The 26,026-nt window shown below is 40.3% G+C and overlaps 2 long non-coding RNA genes across 3 annotated transcripts in view; one reads left to right on the forward strand and one right to left on the reverse strand.

Moving 5' to 3' along the window:
• Positions 1-628: 628 nt before the first annotated feature.
• LOC123331334 overlaps positions 629-26,026 on the reverse strand; it is a 477,797-nt gene continuing 452,399 nt past the window's right edge. Inside the window, exons 3-4 of one of the 2 annotated variants that reach the window (XR_006547901.2) lie at positions 1,457-1,561; positions 629-1,083 (exon numbers count right to left, since the gene is read on the reverse strand). This is a non-coding gene — a long non-coding RNA (uncharacterized LOC123331334). Of the gene's footprint in view, positions 1,084-1,456; positions 1,562-22,741; positions 22,964-23,510; positions 23,675-26,026 lie in introns of those variants that run through there. The other variant, XR_006547902.2, reaches the window with a different exon arrangement.
• Positions 22,541-24,148, forward strand: LOC123331337. Its single transcript, XR_006547905.2, has 2 exons — positions 22,541-22,595; positions 23,540-24,148. It is a non-coding gene; the product is annotated as an uncharacterized LOC123331337 (long non-coding RNA).

The following is a 26,026-nucleotide window of genomic DNA, read 5'->3' on the forward strand; positions in this document are numbered from 1 at the left end:
ACATTAAAAGGATTATAAACCTTGCCGGATGCTCATTGGATGGACTGATGTTGAAGCTGAAACTCCAATACTTTGGCCACCTGATACAAAGAGCTGACTCATTTGAAAAGACCCTGATGCTGGGAAAGATTAAGGGCAGGAGGAAAAGGGGATGACAGAGGATGAGATGGTTGGATGGCATCACTGACTCAATGGACATGGGTTTGGGTGGACTCCAGGAGTTGGTGATGGACAGGGAGGCCTGGCGTGCTGCAGTTCATGGGGTTGCAAAGAGTAGGACACAACTGAGAGACTGAACTGAACGGAAACCTTGCATGATAAAGTGGGATTTATCCCAGGGATGCAAGGATTCTTTAATATATACAAATCGATTCATGTGATGCCCCATCTTAGCAAATTGAAGCATAAAAACCATATGATCATTGCAATAGGTGCAGAAAAAGCTTTTGACAAAATTCAATACCCATTTATGATTAAAAACCCTCCAGACAGTGGGTAAAGAGGGAACCTACCTCAACATAATAAAGGCCATGTATAACAAGCTCACAGCAAACATTATTGTCAATAGTGAAAAACTGAAAGTATTTCCTCTAAGATCAGGAATAAGACAAGGGTGTCCACTCTTGCCACTAATTATTCAACATAGTCTTGGAAGCCCTAGCCATGGCAATCAGAGAAGAAAAAGAAAAAAAAGGTCCAAACTGGAAAATAATGAAAACTGTTACTGTTTGCCAGTGAAATGATACTATACACACAGAATCCTAAAGACGCTATCAGAAAACAACTAGAGCTAATCAATGAGTTTAGTAAAGTTGCAAAATTAATACACAGAAATCTCTAGCATTCCTATACACAAACAATGAAAGATCAGAAAGGGAAATAAATGAGACAATCCCACTTACCATTGCAACAAAAAGAATAAACCTACCTAAAAGACATAGGAATAAACCTACCTAAAGTGGCATTATTTCTTTCAAGAGTCACGTGTTCATCAGCTCGTAAATCAGAACTTATTTCTTTCAAGAGTCACGTGTTTATCAGCTCATAAATCAGAACTCAGTGCTTTCTGGTGACCAAGGAACTCTGTAAGACAAAGGCAGAGGTGGGTATGGCAGGGAATGGAGAGCCTGTGACCCACCTGAGACATGCCAACCTTTTCGGTACTCTGTGCCAGCTGAACAGTGGGGGTCAGATTTGCCCACAGGCTGTCAGGTATTTTTTGCTTTTTTTTTTTTTTTCCTTCTTATAACCCTAGTCCCAGTGATCCTGCAGGGTCCCGCTGTTCTTGTCATTCTGTGGTGATAACTCCATTGTTCAGCACAGTCCACGTCTTCCAGGCTGGGCAAGTGTGAAGAATGAAATGACAGCCGGGGTGTGAGCTGAAGTGAGGGGATCGCAGACAGGGAGACAGGAGAAACCTTTTAAGAATTCAGTGCCAGCATCTGGCACCTGGTACCTGGGGCAGAGCTGCAGCTGGTTGGGGAATGGCGCAGCTCACAGCCCGACCTGACGGGAGGGGCGGGCTCTCCGTGCTGAGCTTGACTTTGGACTGACCATGAATCTAAGAAGCAGAATCACAAATAGTGACAGGCGATAATAAATAACCGTTTCCCAGCTTCTTTTTCTTCCCTCCCCTAGACCCTTAGGCATTCAGCCTACTTTCTGCTCCTTTTAACAGCTCTCTCATTATATTCTACCCATCACTCAAGTGCAGTTCAAATGCCAGTTCGTCCTCGAAGCCCTCCTGTCTCTGCAGCTGGAATTCTCCGCTATGCTCTGGGTTTGGTTTGGATTTTACTGAGTGCAGATTGCATTCTACCAGGTGCTAGTATTATGACAATCTGCTTTCACCTGCTGGAATGTAAGCTGCTTTCTCTCTGTTTTTCTGTCTCCCTCTCAGCACCTAGAACAGTGCCTTGTCAAAGCAGATGTCCAGGAAATGAGGTATGAAAGCCCAGAGTTTAGGCTCTGAAGCCAGAAACACAGACTCATTCTGGGCGGCTGGACCCATTAGCTTTATGACTTTGGATGAATTAGCAACCTCTCCAGGCCTCAGAATCCCATGGACAGAGGAGACTGGCAGGCTACAGTCCATGGGGTTGCAAGAGTTGGACATAACTTAGTGACTAAACCACCACCACCACCAAACCTCAGTGTTTACCATTAGTTAAGTTTGTCTTCTTGCTTGTGTTTAGGATTATACGGTTAATTCATGTGCACTTCTCAGCATAATAATATCTGGTGTCTGGATAAATGTTAAAAAACAATGTTGTTACATGTTGCAGTCTATGCCCTCTGTAGCCACGTTCCTTTTTTTATTATCTGAAAAATGAATTTGTGTGTGTTGATGAAAAACAGGGCTCTGTGGATGATGGGTTTATGATGGACCAGAAATGAATTGACAAAAAAAGGAAAACAAGGATTTGACATCTTAGACTTGGAGGAATAGGAGAAAAAGTGACTGATGTTGGAAAGCTGAAATTGCAAACTAATTATAAAGAGAAGGCCTGAGGGAAACAGAATAAATTTAATTAAGAGGAGCAGTTGGATCAGCTGTCCAGAATGACAAATTTTTTGAACAAAAGAGGAAAAAGTCCAAAATAAAGATGAGGCAAAAACTGAGAAAAATTCAAAGGGAAGGTCTGCTTGTGGAATCTGTCCTAGGGCTGGGGTGGAGGGGGACCAGGGAGTTCCTCCAGAGGGATACCTGAGGGTTGAACAACCATTTAAAGGCTGGAGGCGGTGCCTGGGACAGGAGCTCACACCAAGTCTCACGAGAAAAGCCCAGGCATCCTTAATGCTCAGGAAAGTGGGGTCCTATCTTCTATGAGAGAGAGAGAACCTCAAACTGCAAAGTCTGGCTTATCTGTTAAAATATGCTGAGTGCAAGTTGGTGACAGCTATGGACTAATAATCTCCCACTTTCCCTAGAGTCAAGAATTTCAGTATTCTGTATAATTTTGCAAGTTGATCTTTATATCTAAAGTACCTGTGAAATAAGTGAACTAAGGTTGTATGTAATACTTCCCTGGTGGCTCAGATGTTAAAGAATTTGTCTGCAATGTGGGAGACCAGGTTCGATCCCAGGTGGGGAAGATCCCCTTAAGAAGGGCATGGCATCCCACTCTAGTGTTCTTGCCTGGAGAATCCCCATGGACAGAGGAGCCTTGGGGGCTACACTCCACGAGGTTGCAAAGAGTCGGACACAGCTGAGTGACTAAGAACAGCACAGCACAAAGTTGTAATAATTGAAGGATTTTGAAGTTGGTTGAAGTTTCATATGAAGCCAATTAGAGGTTGTTTGCTGAGCATGGAATTAAGCTATCGTATTTCATTAATTCTAAGACATATATGAAAACATTTTAATATCCAAAATTATGCTATGTAATAGATAATTGTATCTTACAATTGTGCTGGCCAGGTAGCAACAGAGATATGGCTTTTTTTTTTTTTTTTTATTTTTAAACTTTACATAACTGTATTAGTTTTGCCAAATATCAAAATGAATCCGCCACAGGTATACATGTGTTCCCCATCCTGAACCCTCCTCCCTCCTCCGTCCCCATTCCATCCCTCTGGGTCGTCCCAGTGCACCAGCCCCAAGCATCCAGTATCGTGCATCGAACCTGGACTGGCACCTCGTTTCATACATGATATTTTATATGTTTCAATGCCATTCTCCCAAATCTTCCCACCCTCTCCCTCTCTCACAGAGTCCATAAGACTGTTCTATACATCAGGGTCTCTTTTGCTGTCTCATACACAGGGTTATTGTTACCATCTTTCTAAATTCCATATATATGCGTTAGTATACTGTATTGGTGTTTTTCTTTCTGGCTTACTTCACTCTGTATAATAGGCTCCAGTTTCATCCACCTCATTAGAACTGATTCAAATGTATTCTTTTTAATGGCTGAATAATACTCCATTGTGTATATGTACCAAAGCTTTCTTATCCATTCATCTGCTGATGGACATCTAGGTTGCTTCCATGTCCTGGCTATTATAAACAGTGCTGCGATGAACATTGGGGTACACGTGTCTCTTTCCCTTCTGGTTTCCTCGGTGTGTATGCCCAGCAGTGGGATTGCTGGATCATAAGGCAGGTCTATTTCCAGTTTTTTAAGGAATCTCCACACTGTTCTCCATAGTGGCTGTACTAGTTTGCATTCCCACCAACAGTGTAAGAGGGTTCCCTTTTCTCCACACCCTCTCCAGCATTTATTACTTGTAGACTTTTGGATCGCAGCCATTCTGACTGGTGTGAAATGGTACCTCATAGTGGTTTTGATTTGCATTTCTCTGATAATGAGTGATGTTGAGCATCTTTTCATGTGTTTGTTAGCCATCTGTATGTCTTCTTTGGAGAAATGTCTATTTAGTTCTTTGGCCCATTTTTTGATTGGGTCATTTATTTTTCTGGAGTTGAGCTGTAGGAGTTGCTTGTATATTCTCAAGATTAGTTGTTTGTCAGTTGCTTCATTTGCTATTATCTTCTCCCATTCTGAAGGCTGTCTTTTCACCTTGCTAATAGTTTCCTTTGATGTGCAGAAGCTTTTAAGGTTAATTAGGTCCCATTTGTTTATTTTTGCTTTTATTTCCAATATTCTGGGAGGTGGGTCATAGAGGATCCTGCTGTGATGTATGTCAGAGAGTGTTTTGCCTATGTTCTCCTCTAGGGGTTTTATAGTTTCTGGTCTTACGTGTAGATCTTTAATCCACTTTGAGTTTATTTTTGTGTATGGTGTTAGAAAGTGTTCTAGTTTCATTCTTTTACAAGTGGTTGACCAGTTTTCCCAGCACCACTTGTTAAAGAGATTGTCTTTAATCCATTGTATATTCTTGCCTCTTTTGTCAAAGATAAGGTGTCCATATGTGCGTGGATTTATCTCTGGGCTTTCGATTTTGTTCCATTGATCTATATTTCTGTCTTTGTGCCAGTACCATACTGTCTTGATAACTGTGGCTTTGTAGTAGAGCCTGAAGTCAGGCAGGTTGATTCCTCCAGTTCCATTCTTCTTTCTCAAGATTGCTTTGGCTATTCGAGGTTTTTTGTATTTCCATACAAATTGTGAAATTATTTGTTCTAGCTCTGTGAAGAATGCTGTTGGTAGCTTGATAGGGATTGCATTGAATCTATAGATTGCTTTGGGTAGTATACTCATTTTCACTATATTGATTCTTCCAATCCATGAACATGGTATATTTCTCCATCTGTTAGTGTCCTCTTTGATTTCTTTCACCAGTGTTTTATAGTTTTCTATATATAGGTCTTTAGTTTCTTTAGGTAGATATATTCCTAAGTATTTTATTCTTTCTGTTGCAATGGTGAATGGAATTGTTTCCTTAATTTCTCTTTCTGTTTTCTCATTATTAGTGTATAGGAATGCAAGGGATTTCTGTGTGTTGATTTTATATCCTGCAACTTTACTATAGTCATTGATTAGTTCTAGTAATTTTCTGGTGGAGTCTTTAGGGTTTTCTATGTAGAGGATCATGTCATCTGCAAACAGTGAGAGTTTTACTTCTTCTTTTCCAATTTGGATTCCTTTTATTTCTTTTTCTGCTCTGATTGCTGTGGCCAAAACTTCCAAAACTATGTTGAATAGTAATGGTGAAAGTGGGCACCCTAGTCTTGTTCCTGACTTTAGAGGAAATGCTTTCAATTTTTCACCATTGAGGATAATGTTTGCTGTGGGTTTGTCATATATAGCTTTTATTATGTTGAGGTATGTTCCTTCTATTCCTGCTTTCTGGAGAGTTTTGATCATAAATGGATGTTGAATTTTGTCAAAGGCTTTCTCTGCATCTATTGAGATAATCATATGGTTTTTGTTTTTCAATTTGTTAATGTGGTGTATTACATTGATTGATTTGCAGATATTGAAGAATCCTTGCATCCCTGGGATAAAGCCCACTTGGTCATGGTGTATGATCTTTTTAATGTGTTGTTGGATTCTGATTGCTAGAATTTTGTTAAGGATTTTTGCATCTATGTTCATCAGTGATATTGGCCTGTAGTTTTCTTTTTTTGTGGGATCTTTGTCAGGTTTTGGTATTAGGGTGATGGTGGCCTCATAGAATGAGTTTGGAAGTTTACCATCCTCCGAAATTTTCTGGAAGAGTTTGAGCAGGATAGGTGTTAGATCTTCTCTAAATTTTTGGTAGAATTCAGCTGTGAAGCCGTCTGGACCTGGGCTTTTGTTTGCTGGAAGATTTCTGATTACAGTTTCAATTTCTGTGCTTGTGATGGGTCTATTAAGATTTTCTATTTCTTCCTGGTCGAGTTTTGGAAAGTTGTACTTTTCTAAGAATTTGTCCATTTCTTCCTCGTTGTCCATTTTATTGGCATATAATTTTTGATAGTACTCTCTTATGATCCTTTGTATTTCTGTGTTGTCTGTTGTGATCTCTCCATTTTCATTTCTAATTTTATTGATTTGATTTTTCTCCCTTTGTTTCTTGATTAGTCTGGCTAATGGTTTGTCAATTTTATTTATCCTTTCAAAGAACCAGCTTTTGGTTTTGTTGATTTTTGCTATGGTCTCTTTTGTTTCTTTTGCATTTATTTCTGCTCTAATTTTTAAGATTTCTTTCCTTCTACTAACCCTGGGGTTCTTCATTTCTTCCTTTTCTAATTGCTTTAGGTGTAGAGTTAGGTTATTTATTTGACTTTTTTCTTGTTTCTTGAGGTGTGCCTGTATTGCTATGAACTTTCCCCTTAGGACTGCTTTTACCGTGTCCCACAGGTTTTGGGTTGTTGTGTTTTCATTTTCATTTGTTTCTATGCAAATTTTGATTTCTTTTTTGATTTCTTCTGTGATTTGTTGGTTATTCAGCAGCATGTTGTTCAGCCTCCATATGTTGGAATTTTTAATAGTTTTTCTCCTGTAATTGAGATCTAATCTTACTGCATTGTGGTTAGAAAAGATGCTTGGAATGATTTCTATCTTTTTGAATTTACCAAGGCTAGCTTTATGGCCCAGGATGTGATCTATCCTGGAGAAGGTTCCATGTGCGCTTGAGAAGAAGGTGAAATTCATTGTTTTGGGATGAAATGTCCTATAGATATCAATTAGGTCTAACTGGTCTATTGTAACGTTTAAAGTTTGTGTTTCCTTGTTAATTTTCTGTTTAGTTGATCTATCCATAGGTGTGAGTGGGGTATTAAAGTCTCCCACTGTTATTGTTAATTTCTCCTTTCATACTTGTTAGCATTTGTCTTACATACTGCAGTGCTCCCGTGTTGGGTGCATATATATTTATAATTGTTATATCTTCTTCTTGGATTGATCCTTTGATCATTATGTAGTGACCATCTTTGTCTCTTTTCACAGTCTTTGTTTTAAAGTCTATTTTATCTGATAAGAGTATTGCTACTCCTGCTTTCTTTTGGTCCCTATTTGCATGGAAAATCTTTTTCCAGCCCTTCACTTTCAGTCTGTATGTGTCCCCTGTTTTGAGGTGGGTCTCTTGTAGACAACATATGTAGGGGTCTTGTTTTTGTATCCATTCAGCCAGTCTTTGTCTTTTGGTTGGGGCATTCAACCCATTTACGTTTAAGGTAATTACTGATAAGTATGACCCCGTTGCCATTTACTTTATTGTTTTGGGTTCAAATTTATACACCATATTTGTGTTTCCTGTCTAGAGAATATCCTTTAGTATTTGTTGGAGAGCTGGTTTGGTGGTGCAGAATTCTCTCAGCTTTTGCTTGTCTGAAAAGCTTTTGATTTCTCCTTCATACTTGAATGAGATCCTTGCTGGGTACAATAATCTGGGCTGTAGGTTATTTTCTTTCATCACTTGAAGTATGTCTTGCCATTCCCTCCTGGCTTGAAGAGTTTCTATTGAAAGATCAGCTGTTATCCTTATGGGTATTCCCTTGTGTGTTATTTGTTGTTTTTCCCTTGCTGCTTTTAATATTTGTTCTTTGTGTTTGATCTTTGTTAATTTGATTAATATGTGTCTTGGGGTGTTTCGCCTTGGGTTTATCCTGTTTGGGACTCTCTGGGTTTCTTGGACTTGGGTGATTATTTCCTTCCCCATTTTAGGGAAGTTTTCAACTATTATCTCCTCAAGTATTTTCTCATGGTCTTTCTTTTTGTCTTCTTCTTCTGGGACCCCTATGATTCGAATGTTGTAGCGTTTAATATTGTCCTGGAGGTCTCTGAGATTGTCCTCATTTCTTTTAATTAGTTTTTCTTTTGTCCTCTCTGATTCATTTATTTCTACCATTCTATCTTCTAATTCACTAATCCTATCTTCTGCCTCTGTTATTCTACTATTTGTTGCCTCCAGAGTGTTTTTAATTTCACTTATTGCATTATTCATTATATATTGACTCTTTTTTATTTCTTCTAAGTCCTTGTTAAACCTTTCTTGCATCTTCTCAATCCTTGCCTCCAAGCTATTTATCTGTGATTCCATTTTAATTTCAAGATTTTGGATCAATTTCACTATCATTATTCGGAATTCTTTATCAGGTAGATTCCCTATCTCTTCCTCTTTTGTTTGGTTTGGTGGGCATTTATCCTGTTCCTTTATCTGCTGGGTATTCCTCTGTCTCTTCATCTTGTTTAAATTGCTGAGTTTGGGGTGTCCTTTCTGTATTCTGGCAGTTTGTGGAGTTCTCTTTATTGTGGCATTTCCTCGCTGTGTGTGGGTTTGTACAGGTGGCTTGTCAAGGTTTCCTGGTTAGGGAAACTTGTGTCGATGTTCTGGTGGATGGAGCTGTATTTCTTCTCTCTGGAGTGTAATGAAATGTCCAGTAATGAGTTATGAGATGTCTATGGTTTTGGGGTGACTTTGGGCAGCCTGTATCTTGAAGCTCAGGGCTGTGTTCCTTTGTTGCTGGAGAATTTGCTTGGTATGCCTTTCCCTGGAACTTGTTGGCCCTTGTGTGGTACTTGGTTTCAGTGTCGGTATGGAGGTGTTTGATGAGCTCCTGTCAATTAATGTTCCTTGGAGTCAGGAGTTCCCTGGAGTCAGGGTTTGGACTTAAGCCTCCTACTTCCAGTTATCAGTCTTATTTTGACAGTAGTTTCAAAACTTCTCCTTCTATACAGCATCATTGATAAAACATCTACGTTAAAGATGAAAAGTTTCTCTACTGTGAGGGTCACTCAGAGAGGTTCACAGTGTTACATGGAGAAGAGAAGAGGGAGGAGGGAGTTAGAGGTGACTCAAATGAGGTGAGGTGGAATCAATAGTGGAGAGAGTGGGCTAGCCAGTAGCCACTTCCTTACGTGCACTCCACAACTGGACCGCTCAGAGATGTTCACGGAGTTATACAGAGAAGAGAAGAAGGAGGCAGGAGACAGAGGTGGCCAGAAGGATAAAAGGGGGAAATGAAAAGAAGGGAGACAGATCCAGCCAGTAATCAGTTCCCTCAGTGTTCTCCACCGTCTGGAACACACAGAAATTCACAGAGTTGGGTAGAGTAGAGAGGGGTTAGGGAGGAGATACAGGTGACCTGGTGGAGAAAATGGAGAGTCCAAAGGGAGAGAGAGCAGTCAAGCCAGTAATCTCGTACCCTAGTGAAAAATGGGTCCTGAAGATTGGGTTCTTAAAGGTACGAAATTGGTAACAAATACATAAAAGCAAAAATTAAAAATCTAGAGTAGAGTTTGGAATTTCAAAAATGCGATGTTAATGAAAAGAAGAAGGAAAAGAAAGAGAGAAAAAACGAACAAATAAAAACAAACAAGGTCGTGAAAATTATAAAGAAACTACAGGTACAAAATTGATAACTAATACCAAAAAGCAAAAATTAAAAATCTAGAGTAGAGTTTGGAATTTCAAAAATACAACGTTAAAAAAAAAAAAAAAAGAAGAAGAAGAAAAATAAAGAGAGAAAACAAACAAACCAACAAAAACAATGTCACAAAAATTATAAAGAAAATACAGGTACAAAATTGATATCAAATACCAAAAAGCATAAATTAAAAATCTTTAGTAGAGTTTGGAATTGCAGATATACGATGTTATATAAAAGAAGAAGAGAAAGAAACAGAGGGAAAAAAAAGTCACAGAAATTATGAAAAAAACTATAGGTACAAAATTGATAACATATACCAAAAGGCTAAAATTAAAAATCTAGAGTAGAGTTTGGAATTTCAAAAATACAATGTTAAAAAAAGAAGAAAGAAAAAAAAAAAAAACACGGTCAAAAAATTACAAAATATATGTATGAACTTTGCTGAAGAAGAAAAAAAAAATAGGGTCTTTTTTTTTTTTTTTTTTGCAAAGTAATAGTTATAAAAGTGAAAATTAAAGGACAATAGAGGACTTAAAATTTAAAAAAAAAAATTAAAAAAAAAAAGAAAGAAAGATTGATCGTAAAAATAGTAAAAATATATCTAGGTCTTTCTCTGGTTTTGTTGTGAGTATTGTGGGTTCAGTTCATTTTTGGCTAGTTCCTTAGTCCGACTTATATTTCTCAAGATCTATAGGCCCCTTCCTATGTAATCTGTAGTAACCACAGGGTTTTAATCTATGGCCTGTAGCTTCCAAGGCTTTTCCCTCTGTTATAGCTTCTTCTGTTTGCTGGTCTCTTCAGTGTCTGGTTCCCGCCCCGACACAATGGGGACTGTTGAGGACACTATTTTTTTTTTTTTTTTTTTAGGCTCACTTGTTCAGCCGCGCTGTGGGGAGGGAGGGACGCTGCAAACAGATAACACTGGCGTGCGCTCGCAGTGCCTCAGCCACACTGGGTCTGCCCCTGCTCACGGCGCGTGTAGCGTCCCTGCCCACACTGCTCGGGCTCTAGGTTGTTCTGCCGGGAACAATCAGAGGCCGGCCCTGGGCTGAGCTCCCAGGTCCAAGCCGCTCAGGTTCAGGCACTCGGGTAGTCCTCAGAGGCGCAGACTCGGTTGGGCCTACGTTTTGTGCTCTTCCCAGATCCAAGCAGCTCAGGTGATGTGTTTGGCGGGCGCCAATGCTGTGACTTATCGCCTCCCCGCCACTCGGTTATCTGGGTGTAAAACCAGCGCACCTTCTCAGGCAGATGTTGACCGTCCAGATCCCCAAGAAGTTTTAGTTAGCAAAGAAGCCTGCTTACAGTTTTATAGATAGTGTCTCTCTGGGGCTGCGATTGCCCCCTTCCAGCTCTGGCTGCCTGTCACCAGAGGGGGAAGGTCTGCAGCCGGCTATCTCTGTTCAGTCCTTTGTTCTGTGCGCGGGCCTGGCGGTGTCTTAGGTTAGGGCTGGCTTTTCGCATGGTAGATATCCCACAGTCTGGTTTGCTAGCCCAAATTATTTCGCTCAGATAGCGCTCAGGACATTCGGCCCGATTCTTACTCTAAGGGACACCAGCCCGCGCCGCACTTCCCTGCCCAGCCCCCGCTTGCTAATGCCGTGTGCAGGCGTCTGCGCTGCTTCTCCGCTGGGGGAGTTACTGTAGGGCTCACAATCTGCGATTTTTAATTATTTATTTATTTATTTTCCTCCCTTTTATGTTGCCCTCTGTGCTTCCAAATCTCGGCACAGATTCGGCAGTGAGAAGGTTTCCTGGTGTTTGGAAACTTCTCTCTTTTTAAGACTCCCTTCCCAGGACGGAACTCCATCCCTCCCTCTTTTGTCTCTTTTTTTTTTGTCTTTTATATTTTTTCCTACCTCCTTTCGAAGAGTTGGGCTGCTTTTCTGGGTGCCTGATGTCCTCTGCCGGCATTCAGAAGTTGTTTTGTGGAATTTACTCGACGTTTAAATGCTCTTTTGATGAATTTGTGGGGGAGAAAGTGTTCTCCCCGTCCTACTCCTCCGCCATCTTGGCTCCTCCGAGATGTGGCTTTTTAAAATCTTCATATGCATAAAGTCAAAAGTGTCAGCATCAAAACATGCAAAATGGGTCAACACCTGGGGAAAAAATCTGGAGACAAATGTGACTAACTCTTTTAAGAAACATGAACTCACCATGACATGATGGCACAGAGTATGGAAAAGAATATCAGTGACTCTTCTTACCCAGAAAGTAATTAGGAAGATTCAGGTTTGTATTGTGAAGAAATTCCAAAGGGGGGTTTTATTTCATTTATAGTTCAGTGTATGTGTATAGAAGATAAAAATGCTGTATTGGTGTTTTTCTTTCTGGCTTACTTCACTCTGTATAATAGGCTCCAGTTTCATCCACCTCATTAGAACTGATTCAAATGTATTCTTTATAATGGCTGAGTAATACTCCATTGTGTATATGTACCACTGCTTTCTTATCCATTCATCTGCTGATGGACATCTAGGTTGCTTCCATGTCCTGGCTATTATAAACAGTGCTGTGATGAACATTGGGGTACACGTGTCTCTTTCAATTCTGGTTTCCTTGGTGGGTATGCCTAGCAGTGGGATTGCTGGGTCATAAGGCAGTTCTATTTCCAGTTTTTAAAGGAATCTCCACACTGTTCTCCATAGTGGCTCTACTAGTTTGCATTCCCACCAACTGTGTAAGAGGATTCCCTTTTCTCCACACCCTCTCCAGCATTTATTGCTTGTAGACTTTTGGATCACAGCCATTCTGACTGGCATTAAATGGTACCTCATAGTGGTTTTGATTTGCATTTCTCTGATAATAAGTGATGTTGAGCATCTTTTCATGTGTTTGTTAGCCATCTGTATGTCTTCTTTGGAGAAATGTCTATTTAGTTCTTTGGCCCATTTTTTGATTGGGTCGTTTATTTTTCTGGAATTGAGCTGTAGGAGTTGCTTGTATATTTTTGAGATTAGTTGTTTGTCAGTTGCTTCATTTGCTATTATTTTCTCCCATTCTGAAGGCTGTCTTTTCACCTTGCTAATAGTTTCCTTTGTTGTGCAGAAGCTTTTAAGTTTAATTAGGTCACATTTGTTTATTTTTGCCTTTATTTACAATATTCTGGGAGGTGGGTCATAGAGGATCCTGCTCTGATGTATGTCGGAGAGTGTTACATACTAATGCATATATATGGAATTTAGAAAGATGGTAACAATAACCCTGTGTACGAGACAGCAAAAGAGACACTGATGTATAGAACAGTCTTTTGGAGTCTGTGGGAGAGGGAGAGGGTGGGATGATTTGGGAGAATGGCATTGAAACATGTATAATATCATATATGAAACAAGTTGCGAGTGCAGGTTCGATGCACAATACTGGATGCTTGGGGCTGGTGCACTGGGATGGTATGGGGAGGTAGGAGGGAGGAGGGTTCAGGATGGGGAACACGTGTATACCTGTGGCAGATTTATGTTGATATATGGCAAAACCAATACAATATTGTAAAGTTAAAAAATAAAATAAAATATATATATTAAAAAAAAAGAAGATAAAAATGCCTCAATCAGTTTCTATGAGCTGAGACTCAACAAGAAGCTAATTTACACATGGAATAGGGAAACATCGGGATAGTGAAATATAGGGCCATGACCTGGGAATAGTAACATCAAAGCCATTGTCACTGCAAAGCAAAAGGTTGGGGTTGCTCCTAGAAGTCAGGGTGAGCGAGTTGCAAGACAGGATCCGAGGGTGACTGTAAAAGGAGGAGGGATACAACCAGCCCAAGTGACCCTGCAGGGAGACAGTTGAGGGAATCAACATCCACTGCCATCCCCCATCCCCCCATTCTCTGATTTCTTGGAGGAATTTGATCTCTTGATCAAACAGAAGGCAGAGGTAAGATGATCCATTTATGGAAACTACCAGTTTTCAAGTTTTTTGGTCTCAGAACTCCATTATACTCTGGGACGACCTGAGGGGATGGTGTGGGGAGGGGGGGAGGAGGGCTCGGGATGGGGAGCACATGTGTGCCTGTGGCGGATTCATTTTGGTGTGTGGCAGAACCAATACAGTATTGCAAAGTTAAAAAATAAAAAAAAATTATCGAGGACCCCAAAGAACTTCTGTTTATGTAGCTTATATCCATTGATACGTACCACGTTAGAAATAAAAGCTAAGAAACTAAAAAAAAAATGAATTAAAAAGTAATAAATTCATTGCATGTTAATAAAGAAACATTTCAATGAAGACAACTATGTGTTTCAAAAGCTACTAAGTAGGTGGCATGGTTTTACGTTTTGGAGAATTACTAATGTTTGGCTTTGTGGAGGACAACTGGATTTTCATATTGATTTCTATATTCAAAATGTGGTGACATACCACTTTGGTTGAAGTGTGTGGAAAAAAAAGCTTCATACCTACATTCAGTTAGAAAAGGAGGCTTTTAAATATGTCTTCCGAAAATCATGTATATTCTCCTTTAATAATGCACCAAAGCTCAACAAGTAGTTTCTTAAAGGTTAGTGCAATATGGACTCTGAAATCATACCAATGAACTTTGTGTACTTGGTGACATTAAAATCTATTGGTCTATATTGTATTTTGAATATACATTTTACCCATGCGTGATTGTGTAGTTTTATGCCTTGGTCATTTGGAAAATATTGGTTTAGTGAATTATGCAAATCTACTACATATTGACACACTTGAATATACAATATAAAAAAATCAGTTTTGTTAATAGCACCTCCAATCTCATCAGAAAAATGTTTAAGCTTTGGGAAACCATTGGTCTCATTGGAGCGAATATAAGTTTCAAAAATTCTAATATTTGCTTAAAAGCTCAAATTGTATCACTGGCAACAAATACAATGGTTTCTCTCAAAATGACAGATTCACTTGTGTTATTTTTGAGAAGATACCTGCCAAAAGCCAATTCTGAATACCTATAGTTTATCTGTTAGTCTTATTTCCAAATGGTGCTCCATGAGCAAAGCAGATATTCAGCCTACAGTTTAAACAATCCTGTCAACACGTTTCTTGGAAATAACCGTCATGTTTGGGTGTACAGTAGAAGAATGCTTTCTGCATACTCCTCTTTCATTACATGGAATATTAAAAAGATATGGACACAAAAGATGTGAGTGAATGAAATTAATACTGTTTTTGCTGTTTTGTCATGGGCATTCTTAAATGAAGCTGGCATTTCTTTAAGAATTGAGAGTGCTGAGTGAGTGGAGAACGCAGTGTGAATGTGAAAGTCACTCAGTTGTGTCCAACTCTTTGCAACCCCATGGGGTGTAGCCCGCCAGGCTCCTCTGTCCATGGGATTCTCCAGGCAGGAATACTGGAGTGGGTTGCCATGCCCTCCTCCAGGGGAACTTCCTGACCCAGGGATCAAACCCAGGTCTCCAGCATTGCAGGCAGATTCTTTACCGTCTGAGCCACCAGGGAAGCTGGAAGAACACAATAACTACCAGCAAGTGAGTGCCCTGCCTTGATTCCTGCTGAGGCAACAGCAGTTTTATCCACCTTTGCTTTTGCACCATTGGTTCACATGGCAACACAGTGAGAAAGGCAAGTACTGTCTTAGGATTCTTGTAGTTTTGACTCGTGTACCTCCTGAAAAAGTCTTGCAGAAACCCAGGGATTTGAGGACTGTACCTTGAGGACTGCTGAGGTGGCCCCTGCAGATGGGTCTCCTGGGTCAGAAGGCCGAATGGAGAAAGGTGGGGAGTAGATTTGAGGGTGGTGGACAATAGGAAGCTGTACAACGTAAAGCCTTAATCAGCACTCTGCTTTAGGATAAAATAAAGACACATCTCAGTCACACGATGACTTGATCTTTGGTTTCTAGGAGTTTGCAGTTTAGGAGAAGGAATAAGTAAGTCAAGTATACAGGTAAACAATAGCAATTCAATAGTGGATGGGATCAAGATGGTAGAGTAGGAGAATGTGGACCTCCGCTGCCCCACAAACACATCACAAGTAAATCCACAAGTGGAACAGTTTTCACAGAAAATCAGCTGAAAACTGGCAGAAGATCTCTTCCACAACCAATCTTGCAAGAAAGATCCTCATAGAACCAGGTAGGATCAAAACAAGGCTTTACGATGGGATTGGCATCGCTGGGAGGGATCTGTGAATGTAGGGGGTTCCCTACTGGCAGGCCCTCGGCCTGTGAAGCCCCGCTGTAGACTGAAACAGATTAGAGGTGCCGCGGGAGCCTGGACTCTGTGTGCTCCTCTGTTAGCTTGCTAGCACTCGGGGCAGAGAGAGACCAATGCCCATGGTTGCCACCTAGCTGCGCTACCTGGCCTGAAACAAGAGTCAGGCTGGGGTGCTAATACGCATAGCAGCTTGGTGCTGAAACCTGGGCAGACAGACCCCAGGAAGAGACTTGGTCTAGCTGCACAGAGACAGACCAGAGGGCCAGGGTATGGCCAGGCTGACCCTCTGAGCCTCTTGTCAAGGTGCCTACAGGGGGCTTCCCCAGGTGGCACAGTGCCAAAGAATCTGCCTGCCAAAGCAGGAGATGCCAGAGATGCGAGTTTGATTTTTGGGTCAGGAAGATCTGCTGGAGAAGGAAATAGCAACCCACTCCAATATTCTTGCCTGGGAAGTCCCATGGACAGAGGAGCCTGGCAGGCTACAATCCATGGGGTCTCAAAGAGTGGGGCATGACTGAGCATACGCACACAACTATAGTGGGGCAAACTCTTGAGGTGGTGGACCATGTGCACACGCACACAGCTGGGGTTGGCTGACCTGTGAGCCCATTATCAGTACTCACAGCCTTGGAGCAGGAGGGCAGGTCCAAGGGCGGGTCAGCCAGCTGTAGGCTTTGTTGCCATGGATACTGGCTGGTAGACAGCATCATAGATTTGCACCATTCCCGTGGAAAGCCCCTGGGGAGGAGTATGCAGGGGTTCCTCACCCACTTCGAGTGCTCTGGTTCCTTCTCCCTCACACAGCTGCTTAGAAACAGAACTGGTGCAGACAGGTCTCAGGAAAGCCCTAACACAAAGCTCAGGTCCCAGGTAACAGCAAAGCCACCTTGATTCCTGCCTGCACAGTGCCCTGGGCTCTAGTGCTAGCCTAGAAGCAGGTCTGGAATGAACACATAGAGAAAGGGACATGACCTTGGGCTGCTTCTGGGCAGAACCTCAGAGGCATGCACAGGTGGTCATTTCACTGTGATCACAAGAGCATCACTTGCTTCAGCTTATCCTTCCTGGAGACAAAACCCACACTTAAGCACAAGGGATCCTTTATTGAACCCAACCCTCCGGGTTTCTACTCCAACAATTGGAGAGCAGACCCCACCAATGACAGGGCTGTGACATCCATGGGGCAAAGCATAGGCCCTTCCCAACATCCAGTGCAGGCTCTGGACACCACACCATCAGTCACATCTCCTATCGGGAGGTAACAGCCAGCATACTCTGAGGAAAGATGTGGCAGGCATCCATACCAAAAATACTGGACTCACACAGTCTACACGGGGACAATCCTACATAATAACAACCCTTCAAGACCACAGTAGGTAACTGTTCTTCCTAAATTCATAGAGACAAAGTTTAGATGAAAAAGCAGAGAAACTACTTCCAATGAAAAGAACAAGAGAGAAATTCCTCCAAAGAGCAAATAATGAAAATGACCTTGCCGGTCTACTAGACCCTGAGTTCAGAAGGGAGGTAATAATCTTTCTTAATTCCTATAGTACTTTATTGATAGAAATTCAGATCACTGTAACAAGGAACTAGAAACTATAAAAAGGAGCCAATCAAAATTAGACAACTCAATTGCTGAGATTAAAAACCAAACTAGAAGCAATGAACAGCAGACTAAATAATGCAGAAGAGCAAATTAACTGATCTGGAAGTTAGAATAATGGAAATCACCCAATCAGAACAACAAAGACAAATAAAAAAGCAACATACGAGATCTATGAGATAATATAAAATGTACCAACCTATGCATACATAATAGGGGTTTCAGAAGGAAGAAAGAGAGAAGGGGATTAAAAATTGATTTGAAGAAATTATGTCTGAAAATTTCCCACATCCAAAGAAGAATACAGTATCCTGGTATAGCCACCACAGAGGGTCCCAAACAAGATGAACCCAAATAGACCCACATCAAGACATATTAGACCATCTCTACATTTGAACATTCAAGTTGTCAACTTTCAAAGATGTCAATATGTGTTTCATCAACATGGGGTGAGAGTGAAATTAAGCTTACCCTCCATCTCCTATTGCTAACCCTCCCACTTCCTCTCCCTCCGCCAGTCAGTAACCCTTCTTTGCCTGTTCACTCGATGCCAGTGCCTATATGCCAACTGTTAGACTGTATTACTATACTGTTTCAAGGTACTATACTGTAAGAATAAACATGTCTTTATTTTTGTGTTTGTTATTTATGTATTATTTGTGTCAAAAGTATTATAAACCTATCATGCTGCTAAGTCGCTTCAGTCGTGTCTGACTCTGTGCGACCCCATAGACGGCAGCCCACCAGGCTCCCCCGTCCCTGGGATTCTCCAGGCAAGAACACTGGAGTGGGTTGCCATTTCCTTCTCCAATGCACGAAAGTGAAAAGTGAAAGTGAAGTCTCTCAGTCGTGTCCGACTCTTCACAACCCCATGGACTGCAGCCCACCAGGCTCCTCCATCCATGGGATTTTCCAGGCAAGAGTACTGGAGTGGGGTGCCATTGCCTTCTCCGATAAACCTATCATAGTATAGTACTATAAAGCCAATCATGTTAGCTAGGTAACTAGGCTAACTTTGCTGGACTTAAACAAATTAGACTTACGAACAGTTTCAGAACATAACTCATTCATGTGTGGGGGACTAACTGTATTTAAATGGCAAAAGTTAAAGATTCTAAGGGCAATAAGAGAGAAACAAAGTCAATTACAAGGGAATTCCCGTAAGGCTATCAACTGAGTTCTTTGTAAAAACTTTGTAGGGCAGAAGGGGTTGCATGAAATGTTCAAAGTCCTGAAAAGGAAAAGCCTGAAACCTAGGATACTCTTCCAGCAATATTATCATTTAAAACAGGAGAGATAAAGACTTTCTCAGACAAGCAAAAACTAAAAGATGAATACTAAATACTAAACCTAATGTAAAAGAAATATTGCGAGGTCTTCTCCAAATAGAAACTTTTTGCAGCAAAGGAACCCATCAACAAAATGAAAAGACAGCCTATGAAACTGGAGAAAATGTTTGCAAAGGGTGAGATAAACAAGGCGTTAGTTTACAAAATATACTAACTGTTCATACCTTTCAATATAAAAGAAAAGAAAGAAAAAACCCACCCCAATCAAAAAAATGGGCAGAATGGGGTGGGGAGATAGGGATAGGCTTGGAATTTGGGGTTAATAGAGTCAAATTATCAAAGCATTCCATTTAGAATGGATTAACAGCAAAGTCCTAGTATATAGCACAAGGAACTATATCCAGTTTTCTGGGATACACCATAATGGAAAAGAATATAAAAAAGAATGTATGTATCTGTATGACTGAGTCATTTAGCTGTACAGCAGAGATTGGTACAATATTGTAAATCAGTCATACCTCAATTTAAAAAAAAAAAAAAGGAAAAATGTGCAGAAGACCTAAATAGACATCTCTTGAAAGAAAACATACAGATGACTAACAGGCAGATTAAAAGATGCTCAACATTAATAATTTATTAGAGAAATGCAAATCAAAACCACAATGAAGTATCACTTCCTACCAATCAGAATGGTTATCACCAAAATGTCTACAAATAATAAATGCTGGAGAGAGTGTGGGAGAAAAGGGAACACTCTCCTACTGCTGATGGGAATGTAAAGTGGTGCAACCCCTATGGAAAACAGTATGGAGTGGTAAAGTGGTGCAACCCCTATGGAAAACAGTATGGAGTTTCCTTAAAAATTAAAAAAAGAGCAACCAAATGATCTAGCAATTCCACTTCTGGGCATATATCTAGAAAAGATGAAAACTCTAATTTGAAAAGATACATGCACCCCAGTATTCATAGCAGCAGAATTCATAATTGCTAAGACATGGAAACATCCCAACTGCCCATCAACAGACAACTGATTTAAGAAGATGTGATATATAATTGAATATATACAAAAGAATATTGTGTATATATATACAATTATATATATTGTATATATAATTGATATATACAAAAGAATGTAATACTGCCATTGGCAGCAACATGGATGGACTTAGAGAATATTATGCTTAGTGAAATGTCAGAGAAAGACAAATATTGTATGATATCTGGAATCTAAAGAATAATACAAGCACTTTGCTGGTGGTTCAGTGGTTTAGACTCAGTGATTCCACTGTAGGAGGTGCAGGTTAGGTCCCTGCTAGGGAAGTAAGATCCCACATGCCACATGGCCAAATAAAGGCATCTTAAATAAATAAGAACAAAAAATAATACAAATGAATCCATATACAAAACAGAAATAGATTCACTGACATAGAAAACAAAGTTATGGTTACCAAAGAGGAAAGGGTGTGGGCAACAGATAAATTAGGATTTGGGGATTAACAGGTACAGATTATCATACACGAAATAGATAAGCAACAAGAATTTACTGTATAGTACAGGGAACTACAGGGAATAGATGGGGAAACAGTGGAAACAGTGTCAGACTTTATTTTTTGGGGCTCCAAAATCACTGCAGATGGTGATTGCAGCCATGAAATTAAAAGATGCTTACTCCTTGGAAGGAAAGTTATGTCCAACCTAGACAGCATATTCAAAAGCAGAGACATTATTTTGCCAACAAAGGTCCATCTAGTCAAGGCTATGGTTTTTCCTGTGGTCATGTATGGATGTGAGAGTTGGACTGTGAAGAAAGCTGAGCACCAAAGAATTGATGCTTTTGAACTCTTGAGAGTCCCTTGGACTGCAAGGAGATCCAACCAGTCCATTCTGAAGGAGATCAGCCCTGGGATTTCTTTGGAAGGGATGATGCTAAAGCTGAAACTCCAGTACTTTGGCCACCTCATGCGAAGAGTTGACTCATTGGAAAAGACTCTGATGCTGGGAGGGATTGCGGGCAGGAGGAGAAGGGGACGACAGAGGATGAGATGGCTGGATGGCACCACTGACTCGATGGACGTGAGTCTGAGTGAACTCCAGAAGTTGGTGATGGACAGGGAGGCCTCGTGTGCTGCGATTCATGGGGTTGCAAAGAGTCGGACACGATTGAGCGACTGAACTGAACTGAATTGACAGGGAACTACATTCAATCTTATAATAACCTATAACAGAAAATAATCTGAAAAAATATATAACCAAATCACTTTGCTGTGTACCTGAAACTAACACAATATTTTAAAATCAACTATACTTCAATAAAAAAAAACAAACTCAAAAAGTGTGGTAGCATAGTGTAATTATAGCTTGATTTTTTTTAGCAGTATAGAAAATAAAATACATCTTTGAATTGACTCCATAAGTCTCACATCTATGAAGTATCATAAGTGGAGAGAATCAAATGAATTACATGTTGGAGTGACCTGACACATCTTTTTCCACATATCCGTGTATTTTAGAAACACTTGGCTTTATATTCTTCCATTGTTTATGAATCTCCCTTCTGAGAGACACATTTTATCTCCTAAACTTACGAATGCACAAATGAATGGGTGAATGAATAAATATGAATGGCCTACAAGTCACTGTGCCTCCTTCAAAGGACTTTACCTGTCCACTCTGGTAGGATGATTTTGTACTTTAATGTTCATAGGGCAGTTTTTGTTTTTTTTTTTTAATGTTCAATTTCCTTTCACCCTTGAAGAGGAAGAATCATTTCACTGGCACCCTTACTCCTTGCCCACTATGCTATGGACATAATAAAGAAATGAGACTGATGGATGCACTATGCTGCCATCAGTCACTCTTCCATGAATGCCCAGCCAGACTTTCTCCAGTCATGACTCAAGAAGAAAGTAATGTTATCTGCAAACTGCAGTCTCTTGAGTTTACATTTGCAAGGGAAATTGTAACCTAGGAACAATCCTTTATTTCGAGGGGATTAGAGCTTCAGCTGATATTGGACTCTCTTATTTGTTTCTATAAATTTTTAACAGCTTGAAATGGCATTAAACTCTGCAGAGAGCACAATATAATGCCACTAATCCTGTTGATGTTACATTGCTTTACAGAGGCGAGAACTGCAATAAATCCTTTTATGTGTAAATCAGAAGAGATGTTAGCCATTTCTCTGCAAGGACATATCTTGTTACTAGAGTTGGATAAGTTAGAACTCAAGTATTAAACCTGAAATGTCTTTTCTCGTTCCCTTTGCTAGTCCACCAACTCTCTTCCTTCTCCCATTCCCCCTTCCCCAAATAATTGAACCTTTCTTATACCTATCTATCATCCATTTATCTATCCATCACGTGCAAAATCTCAGTGTCTGACTATTCTGCCATTTTAGGACACATTTCTGCAAAGCATTGTGACATGCTTTTTGAAGGCGCACAGTAAGACTTGATTTTTAAGATCTTGCTGTCTAGTGGGAGGGATAAGTCAAGTGCACAGGTAACAGAAACTTAAGGTTGGATTTGGCAGGATATGGATTTGAGAGGATAGTGGTTAAGGGCAAGGACTCAGCAGATGGAATCTATGCTTGTCTCTGTTAATGCATGTGTGCCTGCTAACTTGCTCAGTGGTGTCCAACTCTGCGACCCTATAGGCCGTAGCTGTCTAGGCTCCTCTGTTCATGGGATTCTCCAGGCAAGAATACTGGAGTGGATTGCCGTGCCCTCCTCTAGGGGATCTACCTGACCCAGAGATTGAACCCACGTCTCTTACATCTCCTGCATTGGCAGGTGGGTTTTTTTACCACTAATGCTACTTGGGAAGCCCTTCCTACCCATACTTCCCCAGGCAAATCCTTTGATGTATCTGAACCTCAGGGTTCCTCATCTACAATGTCAACCACATAGGACTGTTGTGATGATTAAAAAAACATAAGTATTTACCACAATGCTATTTATTCCTATAAGTAATATTATAATCTGTGCTCAAGAGGTATATAGTGTGTGTTAGCCGCTCAGTCATGTCTGATTCTTTGTGACATGGACTGTAGCCCGCCAGGATCCTCTGTCCATAGGATTCTTCAGGCAAGATGACTGGAGTGGGTAGCCATTTCCTTCTCCAGGGGATCTTCCTGATCCAGGGATCAAACCCAGGTCTCCTGTATTGAAGGCAGATTCTTTACTGTCTGAGCCACCAGGGAAGTCCCATGTTAGTTGCTCAGCTGTGTCTGACTCTTTGCAATGACATGGACTAAGCAATAACCAAGCTGACCCTTACGTTATTATTAATAGTCGGTTTACTTAGCCACCAATAAAAAGGTATCAAATTTGGTTTTTCTTTTGTGTAGCTTTCAGAAATAAAGCTAGCCCAAAGGCCCTGAGCTGTCACTACCATTAAAGTAGTTTCTTAACACAGATGGTAAGGCTATCCCTGAGAAAAGATGCTCCTGGAATTGTCTTTCTTATGGTAGACATATGTTGCGGTCAACCACCTGTGCCGTTCAATGAATCCCTACTCTTACAAGCAATGATATCCAAATGTGTTACTGTCCCAGAGCTGGATTTGTCCAGAACAAAGATAGTCATGTATGACATAGGTCATCATATTTGCTCTGCTCGGTCCAGTACAAATCAGCCCCACTGCCTTCAGCCAGCGGTAAGTTTGCAAGCCATGCTTGGTGTCTTCCCATATGCTATTATACTCACTTGAATCCCAACACTTTCTATACTTGCAGCACCTTTGTCCCTATTCCAACACAGTCATCAATGATCCATACATTTCTTGGGAAAGAAAGAACCACAGTTTCTAGAACTTCAGAGGATCAGAGGAGACCAACCTATTTCAAGGCTTTGGCAGTCTGGAATTCCCACTGGAAGAGAGGAACAATGGAGGAAAATGTAACAGCCTAGAATCAGAACCTCAGCGTGACTTCTGGCCCCAGTTCTGATTTACTCTGTTGACTGAACGAATTACCAAGACTTTGGGGGCCTCAGGTGAATGTATTCACTACATAGTAAATGTATGATGCTAAATAATCTAAGCTTATTGCATTCACCGATTCATCCATTTAATATTTATAAAGTACTTGATTCTGCACTGTGCAGAATACAAGACATTTCTATTATATAAGATCTAGGCACAGGCACACACTGACTCCATTACTCAGAATGTGATAGGAGCTGCAAATAAAGATACAAAATGGTGAGGGGCTGTAGCTGTTCTATTGTGGGTCTCTAAGCTACTTCTCTTGCCTAGAAAATCCCATGGACAGAGGAGCCTGGTGGGCTGCAGTCCATGGAGTCGCAAAGAGTCAGACATGACTAAGCTACTTCACTTTCACTTTCATGCATTGGAGAAGGAAATGGCAACCCACTCCAGTGTTCTTGCCTGGAGAATCCCAGGGACAGCAGAGCCTGGTGGGCTGCCATCTATGGGGTCACACAGAGTTGGACACGACTGAAGTGACTTAGCAGCAAGCTACTTCTCAGTTCTAACCACAGGGCCAGATCTGTCATTGGTTTCTTCAAGTTCACAAACACATCTTGAAGCATCACCTCTCTGGGACTCTGTTGTTTCCTCTGGAAAATGAGGCAAATGAATTTAACAGCTATTTCCAAGAAATTTTTTTTTTTTTTTTTTTTTTAGTGGGAAGAGGTAAAGAAGGGAAAATCCTTGGGGATAAGTAATTCAATGGCCACATAACTTTATCACATTTGTCTCTGAACTTCATTGCAAATTGGTCAGTGACAATATCCTTGTCATCTTTTGATATATAAAGAGACTGAGGCTCTTCGAGCCTTAAGCACTTACTAGAAGGAAAACCAGAGTATGGATGCTCAGTATAGGACTGTAAATGTAACGCACAGAGAAATAATTGCTAGGTTAATTCTCCAAACTAAAACTCAGTTTTGCCATCAATATTTTCTTCTCCTGATCTATAACACATCCAGTGGAGGAGATAATGTGTAGTAACACCAGTTTCTTGGTTAATCATCTTTATCTGGGTTTGTGCTTTTAGGAAGAACTCAGCCAGACGATGTTTTCTCCTGCCAATAGGTGGCAGAGGAGGCAAATTTGTCTGATAATGGAAATAAAAAATATCTGAAAGGAGGGAGCATGGACTGGGACCTCCTGTTTGGTCAACCTGCATTTAGCATGCACTCACATTGCAAAGCCCACCACAATGCAGGTTTGAGCACTGTTTGCTTGTCTGCTAAGTCACTTCAGTTGTGTCCGACTCTGTGACGCTATGGACTGTAGCCCGCCAGGCTCCCCTGTCCATGGGATTCTCCAGGCAAGAACACTGCAGTGGGTTGCCACACTGTATCTTCTACTGTCACATACACTTATCCTTTTAACTAATTTTAGGCTCTTTTAACTAATTTGAAAAATATCTGTATATTTTGCTTGCTAAACTGAGATCTTGGAGGTCATGACCATAAAATTAGTCATCTTGGTGCTACAGTGCCACATATAATAGTCATTTATTATTTGTTGCAGAAATGAATTTATTACTAGAGAAATAGGTAACAAGGAAGGACTGGGATGTTTTCTAAACTGCATCACCTTTTTTTAGAGGATGGCTGAGGTGACCACAGAAAAATGAGACATGACAGAAAGTATGGTAATATAGCTTTTATGACACATTAGCTGTAACATATTTCAGGGCCATATCTTTATTCACATATGACTCTGTTGCATGTAATTTAACATCTCTGAGCCTGTTTACTCATGTAAAATGTGAAAAATAATGCTTCAAAGAACTGTCACCAGCTTAAGTAACTAAGAAGCAAATTTAAGTTATACATTTTAATATAATACACATATATAAAGAATGGTGACTACTTCTATTATCTCTGTGACAAACCATTTTCTCTTTGAAATGACATTTGATATCTTTAGAGTCAGCAAAATTAGCAAACTATCAAATGAAGTTTATTCTTTTTCTTATATCACCTGACTTTGCTACCAAGGAAGTAAAGGCAATTTTGCAGGTTAAAAATGGTTGATTCACTGAAGGAAAAAATATACTTGCAATTGTGACTTATGTGTATGATTTTTCTCTTATGAACAATTTAGAAATGAACAGGGCTTATTTTATGTGGTATTGATTTTTCTGCTAAATTTAAAAAAGTGTTTCTCTAAAGATCCTGAATTGTGTTCCCTAACCGATCCTAGAGGCTTTTTTTTCTGGAATATTTATAAAGTAAAATTAAATTTG

The sequence above is a fragment of the Bubalus bubalis genome, chromosome 23 (genome assembly GCF_019923935.1).
Source record: "Bubalus bubalis isolate 160015118507 breed Murrah chromosome 23, NDDB_SH_1, whole genome shotgun sequence".
Lineage (NCBI taxonomy): Eukaryota > Metazoa > Chordata > Mammalia > Artiodactyla > Bovidae > Bubalus > Bubalus bubalis.